The sequence below is a fragment of the Lontra canadensis genome, unplaced genomic scaffold, assembly GCF_010015895.1.
Source record: "Lontra canadensis isolate GAN:19392208 unplaced genomic scaffold, GSC_riverotter_1.0 scaffold114, whole genome shotgun sequence".
Classification (NCBI taxonomy): domain Eukaryota; kingdom Metazoa; phylum Chordata; class Mammalia; order Carnivora; family Mustelidae; genus Lontra; species Lontra canadensis.
Genome location: NW_022631108.1, coordinates 1,477,973 through 1,501,139, shown reverse-complemented (window position 1 = coordinate 1,501,139; position 23,167 = coordinate 1,477,973).

The following is a 23,167-nucleotide window of genomic DNA, read 5'->3' as shown; positions in this document are numbered from 1 at the left end:
GAAAAGAATGCACCTACCTGGGCTGCTTTGTTACTATGTCATGGGAAGGGAAACACTGGATCTAAGTCACCTTCTCATTGTAAGTGATGGACACTACATGTAGTTCACTTTCTTCCTACTATCTTTCAGAGCTCTTTTTTGGTAGATCTTGGGCCATTTCCAGGGTTTATATTTTTACTTAGTGTGGTGGAAGAGGAAATGGGTCTACAACAAGTTGTCTTGACAGGAAGTCTCTGCACTTATTTTTAATAAGAAGAATGATAAAAAGAAAGAAAAAAGTAGTATAGACTGGGTGGTAGAATTAATGATGACATTTATTTATTTTTCTAATTATGTAAAATTAAAATTAAATTTAATCATCCATGTGACAATATTGTATAGTGGAATAAACAAAGCTTTGTAATCCTGAGTTTGAGTACCAGTTCTATAATCTCTTAGTGGAGTGATATTGGGCAAATGACTTAACTCATTTTAGCTTTAGTATCCTAGACTTAGAATAATTCTAATATCTCCCTTTTAGAATTTTGTGAGGATTAAGTATGATAATGTATGTACTATATTTAGCGCAGTGTCTGGTCACTGCTCATGAGATGGTAGTTATCTTTACGTGTCATCAGCATTTTTCTTCTGGAATCCCATTCCCTTCTATGCCAGAGGTCAACCCTCTGACCACTAAGTGATTTTTAGAGTACTTTCTCTACTCTTGAGATAAAAATAAGTAGCTTCCTTCTAAAAATGGCCAACTTCCAGTCTATGGGCTCTCTCTCTGGTAAAGAGCCTACATGGTGTGCTGTACACATCTGTAGAAATACTTGGTTTTTTTTCTCCTTTGTCTTCCCAAAGCAGGGATCCCGATTTCAGAGTTCCAGGAGATGTTTCTTTATTTAAACTGCATTAAGTAAGAGGAAGGAAAGAGAGACAGACATACACAAGAAGGAAAGAGGTGTGGGTGATATCACCACATTTATTCAGAGACCACATTTCCAGGAAAAACGTGCACACCAGCTGTAATTTGTTTTTTCCGTTTTATTTGATTTTTTTCAAACAGGAATTTCTTGTTTCCTTAGACACTAATTAAATTTCAGTTAGTGAGAACCATCCAGCAGACTTTCAGTGCAATTATGGATGGCCAAATGCTGTATTTATTATAGCCCCTTAGAAGGAAATTTGGTAGGGTATTTTGGTTTCAATGCAATAGTTGATTTTGTCTTCATGTGTAAGTGTTTTGTATGCAGTGGACTCCGAAACGTATAAAAAGGGAGAAATTACATTTAGGGTAGTTTGTTATTCTCAGATTTGAGCCTTTCATTTTATAAGCTTCCTATACATCAATTTGATTAATAACTTTTTGGATCCAGAGAACTGTTATTCTTTAGAGCATATCATCACTCCAACTAACCCATTATCTCAACCTGCTGCCTTATGTTAGATTCAAATTTGCTCATTGTTTTCATCCACAAATTCTAACTCCAGGTGCTTCAGCACTATGCAAGAAAACATGAAAAATTCAGCCAAACTAGTGACTAGGTATCGAATGGAACAAAGGTCCATTCTAAACTATTTGCCCGGATTCAGTTGTTTTTGTAACTGAACTCAATCACTCTGCTCAGTAGGAGAATGTAAAGTCTGGGAGGAAATCTGTGTTGAAGAAAAGTCCTAGAGGACTAACCAAAAAATTGTGACCAGCATTGGATTCAAGTCCCTTTCTCTGGGTGTTTGTGTTCTCGATGAGGCCAGGAATAATATGGATTATCCTGATTAAAATCACAGGAACAACTATGACTTTGACACGTAGGCAAATGATGGATTATAGAAATATTTAATAAGCAGGAAGGTAACTGATTTCAACAACTCAGTTGTCCCTCATTAGCAAAGACAACTATCTTGAAAGGAGATATGGCATGGTAGAAAAGAACTGACCTTTAGAATAAGAATTAGGATACTTTTAACTACCTTTATTATGTATGTGACCTTGAGGAATTTATATAATCTCTCTAGGTCTCAACTTCCTCATCTTCAAAATGGGGTTAATGAAACTTTTTAAATCCAGCCAATAAGGAAAACACTAATAACATCAAAGAAAAATGAACAAAGAGAACAAGAAACTTACAGAACTGAATATAAATGACTGAAAAGTATGAAAAATTTCCAACCTCACCAACAATAAATACACACTAAATGTGGTACTATTTTTCTTTTTTCTTAATTATCAAAAATTCCAAAAGTAATAATCTAGTCTTGGTAAGGGTGTAGTAAAATTAACACTCTACACTCAGGCAATATAAATTGGCACAACTTTTCTGGAAAGCAATTGCAAAGCATACCAAAAGGCTTCAAATATTTCATAACCCATAACCTTTGATACATGGATTTCACTTCTAAGAAATTGGCCGAAGATAATAGTCTGAAATCCAACAGACATTGATTTACAAACCTGTTATTGTGGCATCATTTATATATAATAACACTGGAAACTGAAAGGACCAACAATAAGAAAAAGTTCAAATAAGTCATGATTTATTCCTTTAATAGAATATTCTGTGAACATTTAAAATGATATCTTAAGTAATATTTAATCTTATGAGAAAACATTCATAATGTGAAGAAAAAAAGAAAAAATATATATACAGCGATGCCCCAATTTACAAATATATACTGTATGTATATGTTTATAAAACAATGAAAGACTTGAAAGAAATATTTCAAACAGTTAACTGTGAGAAGATTATGTCATTTTTTTCTTTTTGTTTTATCTTTCTACAACTTTAAACATCACTACAATAAACATATTTTCATAATGGGAACAATAAAGCATAATAGCAGGATGGTTGTGAGAATTAAATGAGCTAGTTCTCCTACTGACTTATACAGACTAGATATGTAGGTTTTACTTTTTAAAAATTTGCTGTTGTTTTTTTACTTGACTCATATATTATAACCACAGTGAGAGTCCTGACATCCTCCTCACTTGCTCCCAGTTCCAAATCCTGCACATTTTTGTAGCTCAGACTCAGAATTCACTTCACTCAAAACTCACCTTTTCTCTGATATTTTTCTCTTTGAGATCCCTTCAAAATATATACTTAGTATTAAAATACGTTCAAAGTCATTAGGAGTCAGGGAAATGCAAATTAAAACCACAATGAGATATCACACACCTATCAGTGTAACTAAAATTTGAAAATAATGACAAATGGCAATATCAAATGCTGCCAAAAATGCAGAAAAACTGGATCACTCATACATTGCTGGTGGGAATGTAAAATTGTACAGCCACACTGGAACACAGTTTAGCAGGTTTTTATCAAACAAACAAGCAATTAGTGTACTACCCAAAGATTACACTCTGGAGCATTTATCTCAGAGGAATCAAGACTTTGTCCACAGGAAAAAAAAATCTGTGAATGAGTGTTCAGAGCAGGTCTATTCATAATATCCAAAAACTGGAAATAGCCCAGCTGTCCTTCAATGGGTGAATTAAATAAAATATGGACATCCTTGGTACACAGATGCTACTCAAAAATTTAAAAAAGAATGAATTATTGGTACATGTAACAATTTAAATTAATCTCCAAGAAATTATGCTGAGTGGAAAAAAGATAATATCAAAAAGTCACACACTATATGACTATATTTACATAAAAGCCTTGAAATTACAAAATTATAGAGAACAGATTAGTAGTTGTCAGGAATTAGACATTTAAGCTGGTGTTGGAGGGGGAGGCAGTAGGTGTGGCTATAAAGTGGTAACATGAGGGAGTTTGGCTAGATATCCAAAATACAATAGTTCTGTATTTTGATTTTGGTTGTTGATACAGAAACCCATATAGGTAATAAAACTTTAGAAAACTTACAATGCATGCACATATACATACACAAATGAATACAAGTAAAACTGGGGAACTCTGAAAAAAGATTGGTGGACTGTATCAATGTCAGTTTTCTGGCTGCAGTTAAGTACTATAATTTTGTAATATATTACCACTGGAGGAAAGTGGGCCAAGTATACAAGAAACTTTTCTGTATTATTTCTTAAAACGTTATGTGCATCTATAATTATCAATAAAAATTTCAGTTGAAGAATATATGTATATAGGCAATAGGCCCTGTACTACCCTGTATATCCCATGCCCTTGTAGACATTGCTCTCTGGTAACCAAACTCCCTATGAGCAATGTCTTTTGTTTTTGTATCACTAGGATGCCTAATACAGTGTTGAGCCCACCAATTTTTATTGAATTGGAAAATAATACTTCCACCCCCCCAAAAATTTTTTTATGATGGTGGTAGAACTTGATGCATTTTATTTCTCTTTACTTTCTAATTATTTAATATTGTTATTATACACATGTTTTTACCATTTACCATTTTCTGAAACCTGCTAGAATATGGAGCTAACAACAGAAGACCAATTCCCCACATTCTGGCATTACTGCAAGCACTTTAGCATAATGACGTAAAGTGAGTTGAAGTGTCAGGTTTGCCCCTCACTAACCTTTGGGTAAATTATTTAACCTCAGTTTCTCATTACATAAAATAGGGATAATAATAGTACCTCTATCATAGTACCTCTATCATAGGGTTGTTGTGAAAATTAAGAGATAAATAAAATTAAGATAAGAGATAAATAAAATTAACCTTTGGGTAAATTATTTAACCTCAGTTTCTCATTATATAAAATAAGGATAAAAATAGTACCTCTATCATAGTACCTCTATCATAGGGTTGTTGTGAAAATTAAGAGAGCATACAAAATGATTAGTAACTTACTCTGGAACAGAGTAAGTTCTCAGTAATGTTATCTACTTTTCTCTACTGCTGATATTTCTCTGGTCAGCTCCTGTTACATATGCTCTTAACTGTTAAACCATGTAATACAGATAAGGGATACATCAATATATGTTTCCAAAGATTCCATAATAAAGTATCACAAAACTGGTGGCTTGAAGCAAACTTTATTTATAGCAGATCTAGAGGCTGCAAGTCTCAAATTAAGGTCTTGGCAAGGTTGATTCTTCTGAACACTCTGAGGGAGACTCTGGACCATTTTTCTCTACTAGCTTCTAGTTATTGCTGGCAAGCAGTCCTTGGTTTTCCTTGGCTTGTAGACTCATGACTTCAGTATTTTTCTCCATCTTCATACAGCATTCTCCCCATGTATCTCTATTCCTGTGTTCATATCTTCCTCTTCTTATAAGGACATTAATCCTATTAGATCTAGAGCCCACCCTACTCCAATACCCCTTTACATGCTTGTATCGGCAAAGACCCTGTTTTCTTCCTTTTCATTTTCTTTTCTCTTCTTTTTTTTTTTTTTTTGAGAGAGAGAGAGAGTGGGGGGAAGGGGCAAAAAGAAAGGGGGAGAGAGAGAATCTTAAGAAGGCTCCATGCCCAATAGAGCCTGATGCAGGGCTTGATTTCATGACACTGAGATTATGACCTGAGCTAAAAGCAAGAGTCAGACACTCAACTAACTGAGGCACCCAGGCACCCCAAAGAATCTGTTTTCAAATAAGTTCATATTCACAGGTTCCTGGAGTTAGGACTTCAGCATGTGTTTTTAGAGGACACAATTCAACCCATAACAGTTAGAAATTAGGAGTGAGAGTAATGACTTAAGACTGAAATAATCATTAAAAGCTTTTTTAGAGGAGGTGGGACAAGTGGTCTTGATTTGAGTAGATAAGTAAGAGTGAACAAGGGAAGAAAAACAATGTCAGTAGACATAGGCATAATTAGAAACAATAGCTGATGAATAAATGTACTTATTTTATTTATCTCTTTCTATATTTAGTCTCTAAAACTCACATTAAGCTTGTATTAACCTACAAGGTCCTTACATGACTGAGAGATTTTGGTGGTTGGGTAAAGATATTTCTTAGATGTCTGACTCCCCTATCCTGTCTTCCCCATGGTTTAGCATAAAACCTGTAAGGGCTTTCTGAACTGAACTAAACTTAGCAAACATTAGCAAGAATTTGATGATTGAAGCAGTCTTCCAATTAATGCAAATGGCCTTTCTTCTTCTGTAAGTACTTCCCAAAGATAAATAAATCTGTTTTAAAGATAAGATCCATATATTATGCCTTTTGTGAATATGCAGTAGAAAGTTATCTAAGAGGCTGTACTCCTATCAGATTTACAAGTTCTCCCTCCCATAGGCGGCTGCCAAACTTCACTTGAATGCCTTTGGGAATAACCAGCTTAATACTTTTCATAACTCTAATTGTTAGAAAGTCTTTATTTGCCCATTTGCTTGATTTAATATTTAGTCAAATGTATGGGCTTTTTAAAAAGATTTTATTTATTTATTTGACAGAGATCACAAGTAGGCAGAGAGGCAGGCGGGTGGGGGGGGTTGGGTAGCAGGCTCCCTGCTGAGTAGAGCCCATGACCTGAGCGGGAGGCAGAGGCTTTAACCCGCTGAGCCACCCAGGCACCCCTGAAATGTATGTTTTTAAATTAAAACCTATTGGCCTTAGTCCTGCCCTCTGGGAATATACAACTTAAGCACTATTACCAAAACACAGTCCAAGAGTGATATTCAGTGCTGAAATCCAAGGTAGAGGAAGTGCAGTGGTACAATCAGCACTGCCAAAGAAAATTGTTTCCATTTGCATCTCTGATTGCTGCACAGCATTTGACCTACTCTGTCCTTGTAACTTCTTTGAATGTGATTTGGAAAGCACAGCAGATGAGATTTCTGTTTGATTCAAGTACAGGACATAAGCTACACAAATACATTTTTACTCCTAAGATGGTTAACTAGGTCAGTAGTTTAGTATTGGAAAATGCCTGCTTCTCTCTTCCTCTCTCCCAGGGCCTCTGAACACTAAAGCATGACAGGAAAAATGTTTGAGTTCCTTCCTGGGAGTGTCTGAACATGTAATTCATGTAATTTCTTTCCAGGGGAGTCCAGACAGTCTTTGCACTACCTCTTATTGGAGTGAGTACTGATTACAGATGAGGAAACTAAGGTTCAAATGGGTTAAATGAGGTGCTAAAAGCACAAAACTGGTAGAATCTTTTATAAAGTCCAGAACTCCCTTTAAATGACCCAGGCAGGAATTCTACATGAGAAAAGAAAGTCAAATGCACAATTTTACAGTGGACCAGCCATAATCAACAAGCTATTGGTAACAGAAAAAAAAAAAAGACATTAACCTCAAAGTTTGACCCAGGAAGTTTACCTAGTCTCTGGTACTCTTAGTGTTTCAAACTCATGAAGCCTGAGAAGTAGTAGTCCCAACCAAATGAACATTGGGCAATATGGTTTTGTTTCTAGAGCTTTCATCCTAGAGCTTTCCCTGTCAGAAGTTGTGTGTTTTGTGTTTTGTGTTGTACACTTTATCTTAGCCAGCCATTCATTTTTCCTAAAGGAGTATTGTATCAGAAGAGAATTAAAGGTTCTGCTCCTTTGGTCATCTGCTTACCTTCAGTTCTGGTGACCACTTGCAGAGTTGAGATTCTGGAGCACCTATTGTCCATACTATCTTAGCCATTTCCTTATTAAAAAAAATACATGATTATATTAAATAGCAGTACTGTGTTTCTATGACAACTTAATAATTAACTGTGGTTTTAGCTGGGTATGCAATAATGGAATCACATTTTTTGGTTATTTAAAAAAAAATTCAATTTTTCCCTGGGCATTGAACTGATTAGAAAGATTTTATTGCTATGCACAAAAAGAGAGATTTAGTTCATGCTTTCTGGTAGAAACTGCCTCCCCTTTCCCTAGTTATATTCCCATGTCATTTATAAGTTTCCTGTGGGTTTTACCAACAAAATGTAAGGATGAAACTTCTTTTTATTGAAGTATAGTTGGCTCACATTACATTAGTTTCATGTGCAGCATAATGATTTGACTACTCTATATGTTATGATATACTCACTGCATGTGTAGTTACCATCTGTCACCATACAATTCTATTACATCATTGACTACATTCCCTATGTTCTGCCTTTCATTGCTGTAACTTCTTCATACCATAACCAAAAGCCTGTATCATAAAGGAGAAACTTTTAAAAATCAGTATTACATGTTATCCAAGGGAAAATTTCTAAATAGTCACAGCAGCCAACATTAAGTTTTGCATATAACTTTTACATCTCATTTGAGTTTATATGAAATCCATTTAATCACTTCGTGAAATAAGAATTACAGAGCTGTGTATAATCAGAATACCCCTCCCAGGAACAATGACATACCAAATCAGGTCATCAGAGCTACTTTCTGTAGGAAGATTTGATTATGACTACTGAGGAAAAAATGTGGTAAGAACAGTGACACTAAGAGTTAGACATAGTGCACTGAAATTTGAACTGTATAATGAAAAGGAGAACAAGATACTCTTAAAGCTTAGGATGTTATTTTTGTTTGAAAGGGATACTTTGAGTGTCACTTAATGTCACAGGCATGGAGGTTATTGTCCTAACTTTCTCAAGAGATAGTTCTATAAAAAAATGAAAACAGCAAAACCATTCTTTAAGAGAGTCCAATAAAATAATTTCCCTCCTCAGATGATGTAATGACCTGAGAGAAAATTTCTCCTCACCCTTTTAGAAAGCCTAGGAAAGATTTTGATTTTTGTGAAAAGTTACTCCTACTCTTTCTGAAAGGAAGTATTATCTGAGGTAACACAGCCAGAAACACCAGAAACACCTAAAAGGGCATGGTCAGGGCCATAAACTTGGACAGCAGTAATGAGGTTAAACCCTAAAAACAATGTCAAGATTCAACTATAAGAAGTACCAGAGTCAAGAAAAGTCAGAAGGCAACAGAACAGAGATTGCAGCAAAAGACATACCAGGAGAACTTGGGCCACCATGAGATATATTTGAGTCACCTGGAGCACTGTCATGGGATGGACTTAAAAGCTTTGGAAACTCAACCATTCTCTTACACCATACACAAAGATAAACTCAAAATGGATGAAAGACCTCAATGTGAAACAGGAATCCATCAAAATCCTAGAGGAGAATATAGAGAGTAACCTCTTCAACATCGGGCACAACAACTTTTTCCAAGACACATCTCCAAAGGCAAAGGAAACAAAAGTGAAAAACGAACCTTTGGGGCTTCATCAAGATAAAAACTTCTACACAGCACAGGAAACTGAACAAAACAAAGAGGCAACCAACAGAATGGGAGAAGATATTTGAAAATGACATTACAGACAAAGGGCTGATACCGAAGATCTATAAAGAACTTCCCAAACTCAACACCGAAAAAAACAAATAAGTCAAAAAATGGGCAGAAGACATGAACAGACATTTCTCCAAAGAAGACATACAAATGGCTAACAGACACTTAAAAAAGCTTCATCGTTAGCCATTAGAGAAATTCAAATCAAAACCACATTGAGATACCACCTTACACCAGTTAGAACGGCAAAAGTTAATAAGGCAAGAAACAAATGTTGAAGAGGATGTGGAGAAAGGGGAATCCTCTTACACTATTGGTTGGAATGCAAGTTGGTGCAGCCACTTTAGATAACAGTGTGGAGGTTCCTCAAAAAATTAAAAATAGAGCTACCCTATGAACCTGCAATAGCACGGCTGGGTATTTAGCCCAAAGATACAGATGTAGTGAAAAGAAGGACCATATGCATTCCAATGTTCATAACAACAATGACCACAGTCACCAAACTGTGGAAAGAGCCAAGATGTCCTTCAACAGACAAATGGATAAAGAGGATATGGTCCATGTATACAATGGAATATTACTCAGCCATCCAAAAGGACAAATATTCAACTTTTGCATCAACATGGACAGAACTGGAGGAGATTATGCTGAGTGAAATAAGTCAAACAGAGAAAGTCAATTATCATATGGTTTCACTTACTCGTGGAACATAAGGAATAGCATGGAGGACATCAGAAGAAGGAAGGGACAAATGAAGGGGGGGAATCAGAGGAGGAGATGAACTATGAGAGACTATGGACTCTGAGAAACAAACTGAGGGTTTTAGAGGGGAGTAGCATGGGGGGATGGGTTGGCCTGGTGAAGGAGGGCACATATTGCATATAGCACTGGATGTTATACATTATCAATGAATCTTGGAACACTGCATCAGAAACTAATGACGTACTGCATGGTGACTAATGTAACATAATAAAAAATAAAAACTAAAACAAACAAACAAAAAGCTTTGGACACCCAGAAAAGCTTATGTGGGAACTTAGTAGCAGAGATACTTTTGGTTCCCATTAACATGGTTACCAATATCTCTTGGTTCTTCTTCCCCAGGGCTTCAGTCCATTTCATTAACTTACAGACATGTAAATATACCTCTGAACAACAGCCATATCCCAATCACAGCTCTTTTCCAAGAGACCACTTTGTGACTCTTCACACTAAATGGTATGACGCCATGGAATAGGACAATTTAAAACCTGAGGCAATTCCTCAAGGATGACTTCACAAAAGACTGAAACTGTGTCAATTCTGTAATTTTTCAATCAAATCATCTCTATTTGATCTATTTTTTACACTGTGTTCTATAGCAACTTTGTTTAAAGAGAGAATTGTGATTTTAAAAGTTAAAAAACACTAGCCTAGTAAAACATCTCTGGGTATAAACTCTTTTCTGGTTAAAGTGGGATAATAATAACATTTATTACATAACATATAATAGTCCATTACATTATAACTAGTTTTCCTCTCACCAGGAAAATAGCTCTCTGAGAGTAGGTAACTGTCATTCATCCATAAATGTCTTTTTGTAGCATGCACTGAAGATAGGCAACTAGCTATTTATGAGAAGCAAAATAGACATGGCTCTTGGCTTCCTGGAGCTTACTTTCCAATCATTTCAAGGTCCTTATGACAGCCCACAAAGCACTATATGGGGTCTACTCAATCTCTCTGAACTCATTTTTTGTTACTTAACCCCTTGTTCCTTATATTCTAGCCACATTGACATTTTTACTCTTTCTTGAACATGCCAGGCATGATATAGCCCTAGGAAAATTGCATTAACTGCACCTTCACCTGGAATGCTTTTGCCTAGATATCCAGATGGTTAATTTCCTACTCCTTTTGAGTCTGCTCTAGTCTCACTTTCTCAAATGAAATTCATCCTGACCAACCTATTTACAATTGTAACTCCAATTCCCAGCATTACTTATCCAGCTTATTATAGTATAATTATTTTTCCTCAACAATAATTATTACTTTCTATATTCTATATTTTAGAAGTCTATTATATTTATTATTTATTATCTCTCCTCCCCGACAAGAATAATAGCTCCACAAGGCAGAGTAGAAATTTTGTGGTTTTTTTTTTCCACTTAATGGCCTAGAACAATGCTTGGAACTGGGTAGGTATTCAATATTTGTTAAATATTTGTTAAATTTCTGGAGACATTTTCCGTATTGCCCTTCCTTCATGTGACAAATTTCCTTATTCTGGCATCCTCAAAAAATTTCACTTTTTCTTTCCTGTTCCTTCTCATTCTCTCCTTTTCATAAAAACAAACAAATAACAACAGCAACAACAAGCCTATCCTTTGTTTTTATCCATTCAGGGCCCTTTTTTCTGTTAAGTAACCAAGCAACCCCTCAGAGTCTAATAGCTGAAGCAACCTAGAGGATATCCTTGCCTACAAACCCAAATAAGTTAGGACATAGAGGAGATTTCAGGAACCCTACAAAGCTGGTGCGGGAGAAGTTTAGGGCCAAGTAACCTTTTTTTTTTTTTTTCTGGCCACAAATTTTATTTCATACCCTCAATGGGAAGCAGAAAGACAGCCTAGTATAATGGAAATACTCTTGGACTTAGAAGCTCTCGGTTGTCTTACTTTGCCTCTTGTGACTAGGGAAACATATTTAAGCTTTTTGATTCTCAATTTAATTACCTCAAAATTGAGAAGTATATTATTAATTGCTTTTAAGAGTCACTATGATGAGAAAACAAGATCATATAATTAATGTACCTAGCCTTAAGAAACTGTAGAATGTTGAACAAAGATTAATTGGTTGGTTAGGATATAAATATTTAAGTGGAAAAACAAAATGTCAATGTTTCAATATCTGCAACTATGAGAGGTAGCACTGTGAAAACTAATTACCAGTTAGGTCTATATTTTAGAATAGGATGTGTTGTAAGAAAGTAGCTATCATCCGATTGACAGCTCAAAGTGCTTCTAAAAGGATTAACAAACTTTGAACTGACAATCACATTCTGATTATCTGATAGAATCATTAGGCAAAATATTTTCTTTGAATAAATGTCCCATGTTAAATTATTTAAAACCACTTCAGGGTGAACTATAGGGATGTTCAGGTAAAAGCCTTCAAGAGTCACAGTTACAATGAGACCATGATCATCTAGCTCTCTGGACCAGCCATATACTCTCTTAGTGCTTTGTATCTTCCCTTGTCTGTAAATTCCTGCTTCCTTTGATCTCCAGTTTACTCAGAGATTACAAATCTGACCCTCATTTTCTCATGCTAAAATTTTATTCATTTACTTATTCATTTAGCAAGCATTTAATGGGCACTATATACCATGTAGTGAGGATGAAAAGACAAATAAGATTCAAGTATTAATAAATGGACAAGGAGTCTGCTTGAGATTTCCAGATTAAAGCACTAGCAGATGCAAAGGCTCAGAAGGCATAAAACCTACAGGTATTTCAAAAACAAAAAACAAATGCTCAGGCTGAATGACACAGAAGAGTTTGATAGAGATTTATGTAAGCCATAATAACCTGGAACCTGCAGTTATTTAAAGTCATAAGAAACTTCTTATTGTTGTTTTTGTTGGATAATGCAAATTTGCTTATTAGCAAGTGAAGTTACCTGTAACATTATTATATACAAAATCAAATTATAAAAAATAAACTATAAAATACTAGATATATGTTTGATTATAAAATCATCAATTTCTTGGGGTGCCTGGGTGGCTTAGTGGGTGAAGCCTCTGCCTTCGGCTTGGGTCATGGTCTCAGGGTCCTGGAATCCAGCCCCACATCGGGCTCCCTGCTCGGTGCAGAGCTTGCTTCCCCCTCTCTCTCTGCCTGCCTCTCTGCCTACTTATGATCTCTCTCTCTGTCAAATAAATAAATAAAATCTTTAAAAAAAATAAAAAAAAAAAAATACTAGATATAGTATGATTTTATTCTTACAAAAAGAGACATGTACATTGGTACTTAGAAAGAATTCTAAAAGAATCCAAATAATAATACTGGTAAGATTACGTATTATATTTTATTTTCTCTGTACTATCTGAATTTTAAAAATAATAACACTTATTTGATTTATTATTTTCTAATTTAATAATTATTTCTATTTTAGAAAACATCAAGTAGACATTAAAATATATTTTCTGTCAAAAAACTTAATTCAAACAACTTCATTTGGTATACAATATCCAACTGGATAATATCAGAAGCAACCTGAACTTCTGAATGCAAAACAAAATTCTGGCTTATATCACCTAAATGCTATTTTTAATTATAGTGAGTGTCTAGCAAAATTATTATAATGATTCCATTGTTTCTGTATCATATTATTTTATTTCTCTTCCATATTAATTAAGCTCTTCTCTCTCCTCTTATTCACTTACCATGGAGAATGAATAGTCCTCATTCTTTCATTCTACCTTACTTTTCACTGAAGACCAAGAAAGTCAAAAGGCAGCAGACTGTTGAACAAAAGAAAATGTTAGAAGTTGCTCCATTTAAAATACCTTCCTTATAAGAAACAAGTTTGTGTATTATTTTTCTCAGCATAAAACCAAATAGCACCAACATTCTAAAATACTATCAATTTTAAGCAAACATTTTTAATGATCTTACTACTTATAAAAGTATAATTGAGCATTTTTAAAGATCAGTTCATCATTTTTTAAAGAAGATATTTGCCAATTATCTCTAAAGAAAAAGAATATACTCTAGTGGGAAGTCCAAGATGGTAGTGTAGGAAAACCCTGAATTTACCTTCTCTATGAATATACCAAATATATTCCTATTTACAGAACTATTCCATCTAAAGAAGAATGGAACAGCTTCTGCAAAGTAATAGAAATACCACATAGAAAACATCAAGAGAGATGGAGACATGATAATGAAGGGAAACCCAACCCCTAATGTGGCAAACTGCAGTGGAGAAGAATAGTACTGTGAGACCATGAGCAGATTCATCTGCCCAGGGGCACAGAAAAAGGCTGCAATTTAAAAGTGCAACTAGAAAATAGAGGAACCAGCCCTAAAATCCTGCCAAATGGTTCAGGGGCTTCTGGAGCTGTCTCCAGGTAGAAGGGCTGGCAAGCTCCATAAATTACATTCCCCTCCACCTTGATAGCATAGTCAGGAGCAGATCTGAATAACATAGCCATACTGCCACTGCATTGAGTTGCAGACCCCTAGTCCACACCAGTCCCAGCCAACCAACCAAAACAGCACCAGCATGGTGCATATTAAGAAAGCCCTGGACAGCATTCACTATAAAGCCAGCCAACTCAACAAGGTGATACGGATACAAAGCATCCTGCAACACTCCAGGCTCACATCACTTTGGCTCTCCCATGCAGAGCATTCCAGACCCCATACCCAATGCCTACCTCACTCCAGCCAATCTGCCAGGGCACCCTCTGGTCAGGGAACCACAGAACCCACCAGACCATACCCACTGCAGCATAAGCTATCCTTCAAGAAACCATTTGTGTAAAGAGGCCCAGACTAACCTGCTTGTACCCAATTCAGCTTCAGCTATCTGGTCATGGTACATTCCACATGAAATGCCCTGGGGCCACCCCAACCCACACCCACTTCAGTTGTAGCTGTCCTGCCAAGTTGTTCTTTGTATGGAGACACTCAAGACCACAGCAACCTGCACCCACTTCACCTTCAACCATTCAGCTAGAACAGCTCCAGCACAGAGTGCCTCAGGACCACTAGACCCTGGCAGACACAGCCCCAGTAACCCAAATTTACTAGGTACACATAGTCTATATAGGGACAACCATACACAAGACCATTCCTTCAGAATTAGAAGTAGCTAGGTACACCTGGGTGGTTCAGTAGGTTGGACATCTATCTTCAGCTCAGGTCATGATCCTAGGGTACTGGGATCGAGTCCTGCATTGGGCTCCTTGCTCAGCAGGGAGTCTGCTGTCCCTCTGCCTGCCACTCCCTCTGCTTGTTCGTTCTCTCTCTCCCACTCTTTCTTTCTCTTTCTGACAAACAAATAAAATCTTTTTTAAAAAGTTTAGAAGTAGCTAGTCTACATAATTCATAGAAACAAACACAGAAAGTCAAGCAAAATGAGGTGCAAGAGGAATATGCTCCAAATGAAAGAAAAAGACAAAACTTCAGGAAAACAAATACATAAAATTGAGGTAAGCAAGCTACTTGATGAAGAGTTCAAAGTACTAATTATAAAGATGCTAGGCAGCTGGACTTCAACAAGTAAAAACAATAAAAATGAAATAATCAGAATTGAAGAATAGAACTGAAATGAAAAAAATGCACTAGAGGGAATAAACAGTAGATTAGCAAATGCAGAACAGATAAGCAATCTGGAGGACAAGATAATGGAAAGCATTCAAGCCAAACAGCATAAAGAAAAAATAAAAGGAAGTGAAGGTAGGTTAAAGGATATATTGGACAAGATCAAGAAAACATTCACATTATGGGGACCTCAGGAAGAGAGATAGAGAAAGGGGAAGATAATTTATTTGAAGAAATAATAGCTGAAATCTTCCCCAACCCAGGAAAAGAAACAGACATTCAGGTTCAGGAATCACTGTGAGTTTGAAACAAGATGAACCCAAGGAGATCCACACCACAAAACATAATAATTAAAATGTCAGAAGTTAAAGATAAAATTTTAAAAACATCAAGAGAGAAATAAATATTTACATACAAAGGAAACCCCAAAATGATAACAGCTGATTTTTTAGCAGATACTTTGCAGGTCAGAGAGGGGGAAATGATATATTATGTATATGTATATGTATGTATATATATGCATATATATACATATACATTATATATAATATATTAATAAATACATTATATATAATATGTTAATAAATACATTATATTTATATATATATATATATATATATATATATATATAATGCATTTAAATATAATATATTTAAAGTGTTGACACTACATCCAAAACAAATGATGTACTGTATGGTCACTAACACAACACAATAAAAAATAATAAAATAAAAAATAAATAAAGTGCTGAAAGAAAAAAAATACAACCAAGAATAACTCTACCTGGCAAGGTTATCATCCAGAAATGAAAGAATGGGTAGTTCTCCAGACAAACAATAGATAAAGGAGTTCATCACCACTCCACCAGCATTACAAAAATGTTAAAGGGGCTTCTTTAAGTGGAAAAGAAAAGAGTATAATTAGAAATAAGAAAATTATGAAAGGAAAAATAATTCCACTGGTAAAAGTAGAGATATAGTTAAAGGAGTAAAGCAATCACTTATAAAACTAAGATGAATGTTAAAAGATAAAAGTAGTAAGGTAAACTACATTTAAAAAATAGTTAAGGGGACTCACAAAGTAAAGATGTGAAGTATAAGAACATATGCACAAAATGTGGAAGGGTGCATAAAAAATAAGTTCCCAAAGAGTGTGTTTGGACTTAAGTGTTTGTTAAATAAAAATAGGCTGCTATATACTTAGGATGTTATATATGAAACTCATGGAAGCCAAAAACTCAAAATGTATAATAGAAACAAACAAAAATAGAGAAACAATGTCAATCATAACACTAAAGAAAGTCAGCAATCACAAGGGAAGAGACCAAGACAGAAAGAAATAAACAGAACTACAAAAACAAGAAAACAATGAACAAAAATAGCAATGAGTACTTATTATTACTAATTACATTAAATGTAAATAGACCATATTCTCCAATGAAAAACATAGGATAGCAAAATGGATTTTTTTTAAAAAAAAGGCCCATCTGTATGCTGCCCACAAGAGACTCACTTCAGACTTAAAGACACATACAGATTGAAAGTGACAGAATGGAAAAAGATAATCCACACAAATGGAAATGAAGTAAAAAAGCTGGAATAGAAAGACATATCAGACAAAATAAACTTAAGAAATAGACTGTAAAAAGAAGAGAAAAGGACATTATACAATGATAACGGGATCGATTTAACAGGTAGATGTAACAAATGTAAATATCTATGTACCCTACATAGATAACATAAAGCAAATATTAATAGACATAAGAAGAGAAATTGGGGGCAGCTGAGTGGCCCAGTTGGTTAAGGAGACAACTTTTGATTTCAGCTCAGATCAGAGTTGTGAGATCAAGCTCCACTTTGGGCTCTATGCTGGGCATAGAGCCTGCATAAGCTCTCTCTCTCCCTCTGCCCTTCTCCCCTCTATTCCTCTTTTAAGAAAAGAAAGAAACTGACAAAAATGAATTAATAGTGCGGACTTTAGCATGTCACTTACATCAGTGGATAGATCTTCCAGGCAGAAAATCAATAAGGAAAGAGTGTCTTTGAATAACACATTAAACCAGATGAACTTAACAGATGTATACAGAACATTCCATCCAAAAGCAACACAAAACACATTCTTTTACATTGCACATGGCACATTCTCCAGGAAAGATCATGTGTTAGGCCACAAAACAAATCTCAATGAATTTAAGAAAATTAAAATCATTCCAAACATCTTACCCAATTATATTGATGTGAAACTAGAAATCAATCACAAGAAAAAAAAGAAAAAACACAAACATGTAAAGACTAAACAAAATGTTACTAAACAATCAATGGGTCAAAAAAGAAATGAAAGAGAAAATACAAAAATAGGTGGAGACAAATGAAAATGAAACCCCAATGGTTCAAAATCTAAGGGACATCTGTACCCCAAGGTTCATAGCAGCAATGGCCACAGTCGCTAAACTGTGGAAAGAACCAAGATGCCCTTCAACAGATGAATGGAGAAGGAAGATGTGGTCCATATATACTATGGAGTATTATGCCTCCATCAGAAAGGATGAATACCCAACTTTTGTAGCATCATAGATGGGACTGGAAGAGATTATGCTGAGTGAAATAAGTCAAGCAGAAAGAGTCAATTATTATATGGTTTTGCTTATTTGTGGAGCATAAGGAATAACACGGAGGACATGGGGAGATGGAGAGGAGAAGGGAATTGGGGGCAATTGGAAGGGGAGATGAACCATGAGAGACTGTGGACTCCAAAAAACAATCTGAGGGTTTTGGAGGAGCAGGGGGTGGGAAGTTGGAGGTTGGGTTAGCCTGGTTGTGGGTATTATGGAGGCATGCAGTACATGGAGTACTGGGTGTGGTGCATAAACAATGAATTCTGGAACACTGAAAAGAAATTTTAAAAAATAAATTAAATATTTAAAAAAAAATCTTTGGGACACAGAGAAAGCAGTTCTCAAAGGAAAATTTATAATGATACAAGACTACCTTAAAAAAGAAAAAACAAGAAAAACCTCAAATAAACAATCTAACCTTGTATCTAAAAAAAATGAAAAAAAAAAAAACAGAGCCCAAGTTTAGTGGAAAGAAGGAAGTAAAAAGTCAGAGCAAAAATAAGTGAAATAGAGACTGAAGACAATAGAAAAGATAATGTAACAAAGAACTGGTTCTTTGAAATGATAAATAAAATTAAAAAACCTTTAGTCAGACTCAGAAAGAAAAAAAGAGAGGAAAAAAAAGAAAAAGGGAGAAGACCAAAATAAATAAAATAAAAAACGAGAATGAAATGCAACAAGTGACACCATAGAAATACAAAGGATTATAAGAAAATACTACAAAACATTATATGTCAACAAACTGAACAACCTAGAATAAATGGATAAACTCCTAGTAAACTATGACTTCCAAAAATGAATCAGGAAGAAGTAGAAAAAGAAAAGAAAAAAAGGGAAGAAATAGAAAATCTGAACAGATCAATGACTAGTAACAAAATTATAACAGTAATTAAAAAAAAAAAACCTCCCAACACACATTTGATCCAGAACCTGATGACCTCATAGAGGAATTCTAGCATACACTTAAAGAAGAGTTAATACAATTTTCCTCAAACTATTCAGGAAGAAAGAAGGGGAGGGAAAACTTTGAAGTTCATTCAAGGTCAGAATTACCCTGATAACAAGAATCAGATAAAACCAAAGATACTACAAAAAAAGAAAACTCTAGACCAATACCTCTGATTAACATAAGTACAAAAATCCTCAAAAAAATTGGCAAACCACAATCAACAATACATCAAAAAGGTCATTCACTACAATCGGGTGGGACTTAATTCTGAGTTGCAAGGATAGTCTAATACTCACAAGTCAATAATGTGATGCACATTCATAAAACAAAAAATTTTAAAAATATGATCATATCAATGAATACATCTCCCCAAAATACATTTGACAAAACTCAACAAGCATTCATCATAAAAACTTCAAGAAAGTGAGTTCAGAGGGAACATACCTAAACATAATAAAAGCCATATATGAAAAACCCACAGATAACAGCATGCTTAATGTAAAAAATAGGAAGTTTTTCTTCTGATATCAGAAATAAGACAAGGATATCCACCTTCACAACTTTTATTCAACATAGTACTGGAAGTTCTAGCCACAGCAATCAGAGAAGGAAAATAAATAAAGGCATCCAATTTGGTAAGGAAGTAGTTAAATTGTCACTATTTGCAGATTGCATGATAATATACATAGGAAACCCTGACTCCACCAAAACAAACCAACAAACAACCAAACCCCTCAAATAATAAATTCAGTAAATTTGTAAGATATGAAATTAATATACAGAAATCTGCTGCATTTATACTTAATAATGAAGTAGCAGAAAGATAAATTAAGAAAATAACCCCATTTACATGAACATGGTGTAAATACCAGTAATGTGATTACTGGATCATAGGGTAGTTCTATTCTTAAATTTTTGGTGAACCTCCATACTGTCTTCAACAATGGCTGTTCCAATTTGCACTCCCACCAACAATACAAGTGGGCTCCTTTTTCTCTGCATCCTCACTAACACTTGATTCTTGTTTTTTTTTATTTGAGCCATTCTGACAGGTGTGAGGTCATGTCTCATAGTAGTTTTGATTAGCATTTCCCTGATGATGTGTGATGTTGAGCATCTTTCCATGTATCTGTTGGTTATCTCCATGTCTTCTTTGGAAAATGTCTGTTCATGTATTCTGCTTATTTTTAATTGGATTATTTGTTTATATACACAAGAAAATATTATTCAGTCATTAAGAAGAATTAAATCTTGCCCTTTGCAATGACATGGATGGAGGAAAAGAGTATAATGTTATGCAAAATAAGTCATTCAGAGAAAGACAAATACCATATGATTTCAATCACATGTGAATTTAAGAAACAAAACCAGCAAAGGGCGAAAAGAGAGAGACAGGGACAAATCAAGAAACAGACTCTTAACTATAGAGAACAAACTGATGGTTACCAGAGGGGAGTTGGGTTAAATGATGGCTAAAATAAGTGTTGGAGATTAAAAAGCGCACTTGTGATGAGCACTGGATGAGGTAAAGAACTGTATAATTACTATATTGTACATCTGAAGCTGATACAACACTGTATGTTAACTATACTGGAATTAAAATATAAATAAAATAATTAAAACAAAATATTAAAATTGTTACAAATTTGAAAATCACTAACACAAATCAGTTGCTCTTCATTTCAACTTCAGTACATCAGCACTTGCTCTATATCAAGGAACTTAAACAAAAGTGGTTGGAGCAACTCTGCCATCTCTCATAGGGCTTGCTTGGGGGCTAAACAGAGTTTACTCCCAACTTCATTTTTGGCTCTACACACTTGGTTTTGGTAACCTCTGCAGATCCTCAAGCCACCCTACCTCAGTCTGCCTGTTTGAGGCTTTGCATGTTTCTATATCAGAATTGACAACGTGTCATTTCCACCCAGCTATAAGGCCAGGTAAGAATCTATTCTTATGGACCACATCTGCATTCAGGAAACACTAGAGAGATGACAAAGCTTCTTTATATAAGCAAAAAACCCACCCTCCACCTGGAGAACAAGGTTTCCTGACCCTGTAGGAGAACTAAAAAAATGAAAATGCGACAGGCTAAGATTGCTGGATTAGGTGACACATCCACTACACCATCTAGCATCTGCATTGGGGATTGTGAGTCTTCCCAAGTCTTTTGAAAGTGTCTCAAAAGTTTTATGGCACTACTAAGTCATCCTTTAAAATAAGAAGTGTCTTAGGAAGCCAGAAGACATAAGCAGTTTTATATAAATTAAAAATATGGGACCCAGTATGGAAGCAAGAACTATTGGAAAAAATCTTTCTGTTTTATTATGTTATATCATGACTACATTTGTACATACTCCATAGTATTGCTCTGATTCAAAATTGAACATAGCTTCCTTCTGTGGTCAATTTCAAGAAGCCCCTTAGATGGGCTAGCCTAGGAGAAGCAGTCAATATCTTTGCAGACATTGATACTCATATATGAGGTTGAAGTAGTGATTTAGTATAGAGAATTACTCTAACACATAAACCTAACATCCCACATCTATACTCTTGCACCTTTCCTCCAAATTCAAAACAACGTCAGCCACTAAAGGTCTTGCGAGACATTAAATTTAGCATTGGGAACTTGTGTAGATAGTGATTAACAGCACAAGATCTGAAGTCCACATGCTTGAGTTCAAATTCTTCTCCTCACACTCCCTACGTTTGTGACCTTTGGCAAGGTTTTCATCTTCATATAAAATGTGGGAATAAAATAAGAGTACCTTTTTCAAAGCATTGTGAGGGCTAAGTGAGATAAGCCATGTGAAGTTTGCCACAGTTTCTGACATATGGTACTCAGTTCATTTAGAAGTCTATTTATTTTATTTTTTTTTATTTTTTGGCTGGGTTATGGACATTAGGGAGGGTATGAGCTATGGTGAATGTTGTAAAATGTGTAAGCTTGATGATTCACAGACCTGTACCCATGGGACAAATAATACATTATATGTTAATAATATAAAAGAAAAAATATTTAAAAATGTTAAAAAAAAGAAATGCAAGAAGAAGAAGAAGAAGAAGAAGAAGGAGAAGGAGAAGGAGAAGAAGAAGAAGAAGAAGAAGAAGAAGAAGAAGAAGAAGAAGAAGAAGAAGAAGAAGAAGTCGTCTAATTTTCCTTGAGTTGATCTCATATCATAAAAGCCTGGTGAAACAATTGGAAGAAGTGCTCATTCCCTCACTGTGAACAAATGTCCCAAAGCATAAGAACTTCTCAGTCAGGAAACTAAGATACTGTCATCCAGAGTAATTATCTCTGCTTGCTACATAGTGGACACAGGACTTTTTATAACCTTATCTATGCCTCCATGGACTTGGACATCTCTGAAAACTTCATTCAGTGTGTTGGCATTTTAAAACACATACCCTCCAACGTATTTAAGGTGGCAGAGGAGTAAGGGGACACTAAGCTGCCCTCATCCCTCAAACACAGCTGGATAAATGTGAAATCATTTTGAACATCCAAGAAATTGACCTCCGGACCGAAAAAACAAACTGCACATTTATAGAGAGAAATGACCACATCATGGAAAGTAAGAGCTGGGGTGAGTTGATTTGTGGTAGAAAATAATTGTGAGTGCTGTATAGGGAGGGATCCCTGACCACAGAGAGAGGAATGAAAGACAGAGAAAGAGTGAAAACAGCATGCAGGGGATTGCACAATAAAAATGCTCTCCCTAAACAATTGACTGGGCAAAGGAGAGGGGCTGACTACCACAAGATGCTATAACCACTGGAGTTCAACATCTGAAGTTTTAGAAGTCCAGGCCATTGCCAGGGTCAAGCCTGGCAGGTTTAGTAGTGTTCCTGTGGAAAGGAGGACCAAAACCTGAAAGTGGGCAGCATGGTCTGAGGATCCCATGGGTTGCTCAGTGAGAAATAGTTCCCCTTCATGGAGTACATTTGGGAGAGGTGACATGGCCTCTCCAGGGAGAAAAGAACTTGTGGGTGTCAATGAGCTTCCCTGTTTATTAGGATAGGAACAGAGACACCTGCTGAGGGCAACAAGCCTTGGTGATTTAGGCTGTGCTCTACCATAAACTCCAAACCACTGTTCAGTCATGCAACTACTTTTCTGAGACAAACTAGCAACAGTCACACAC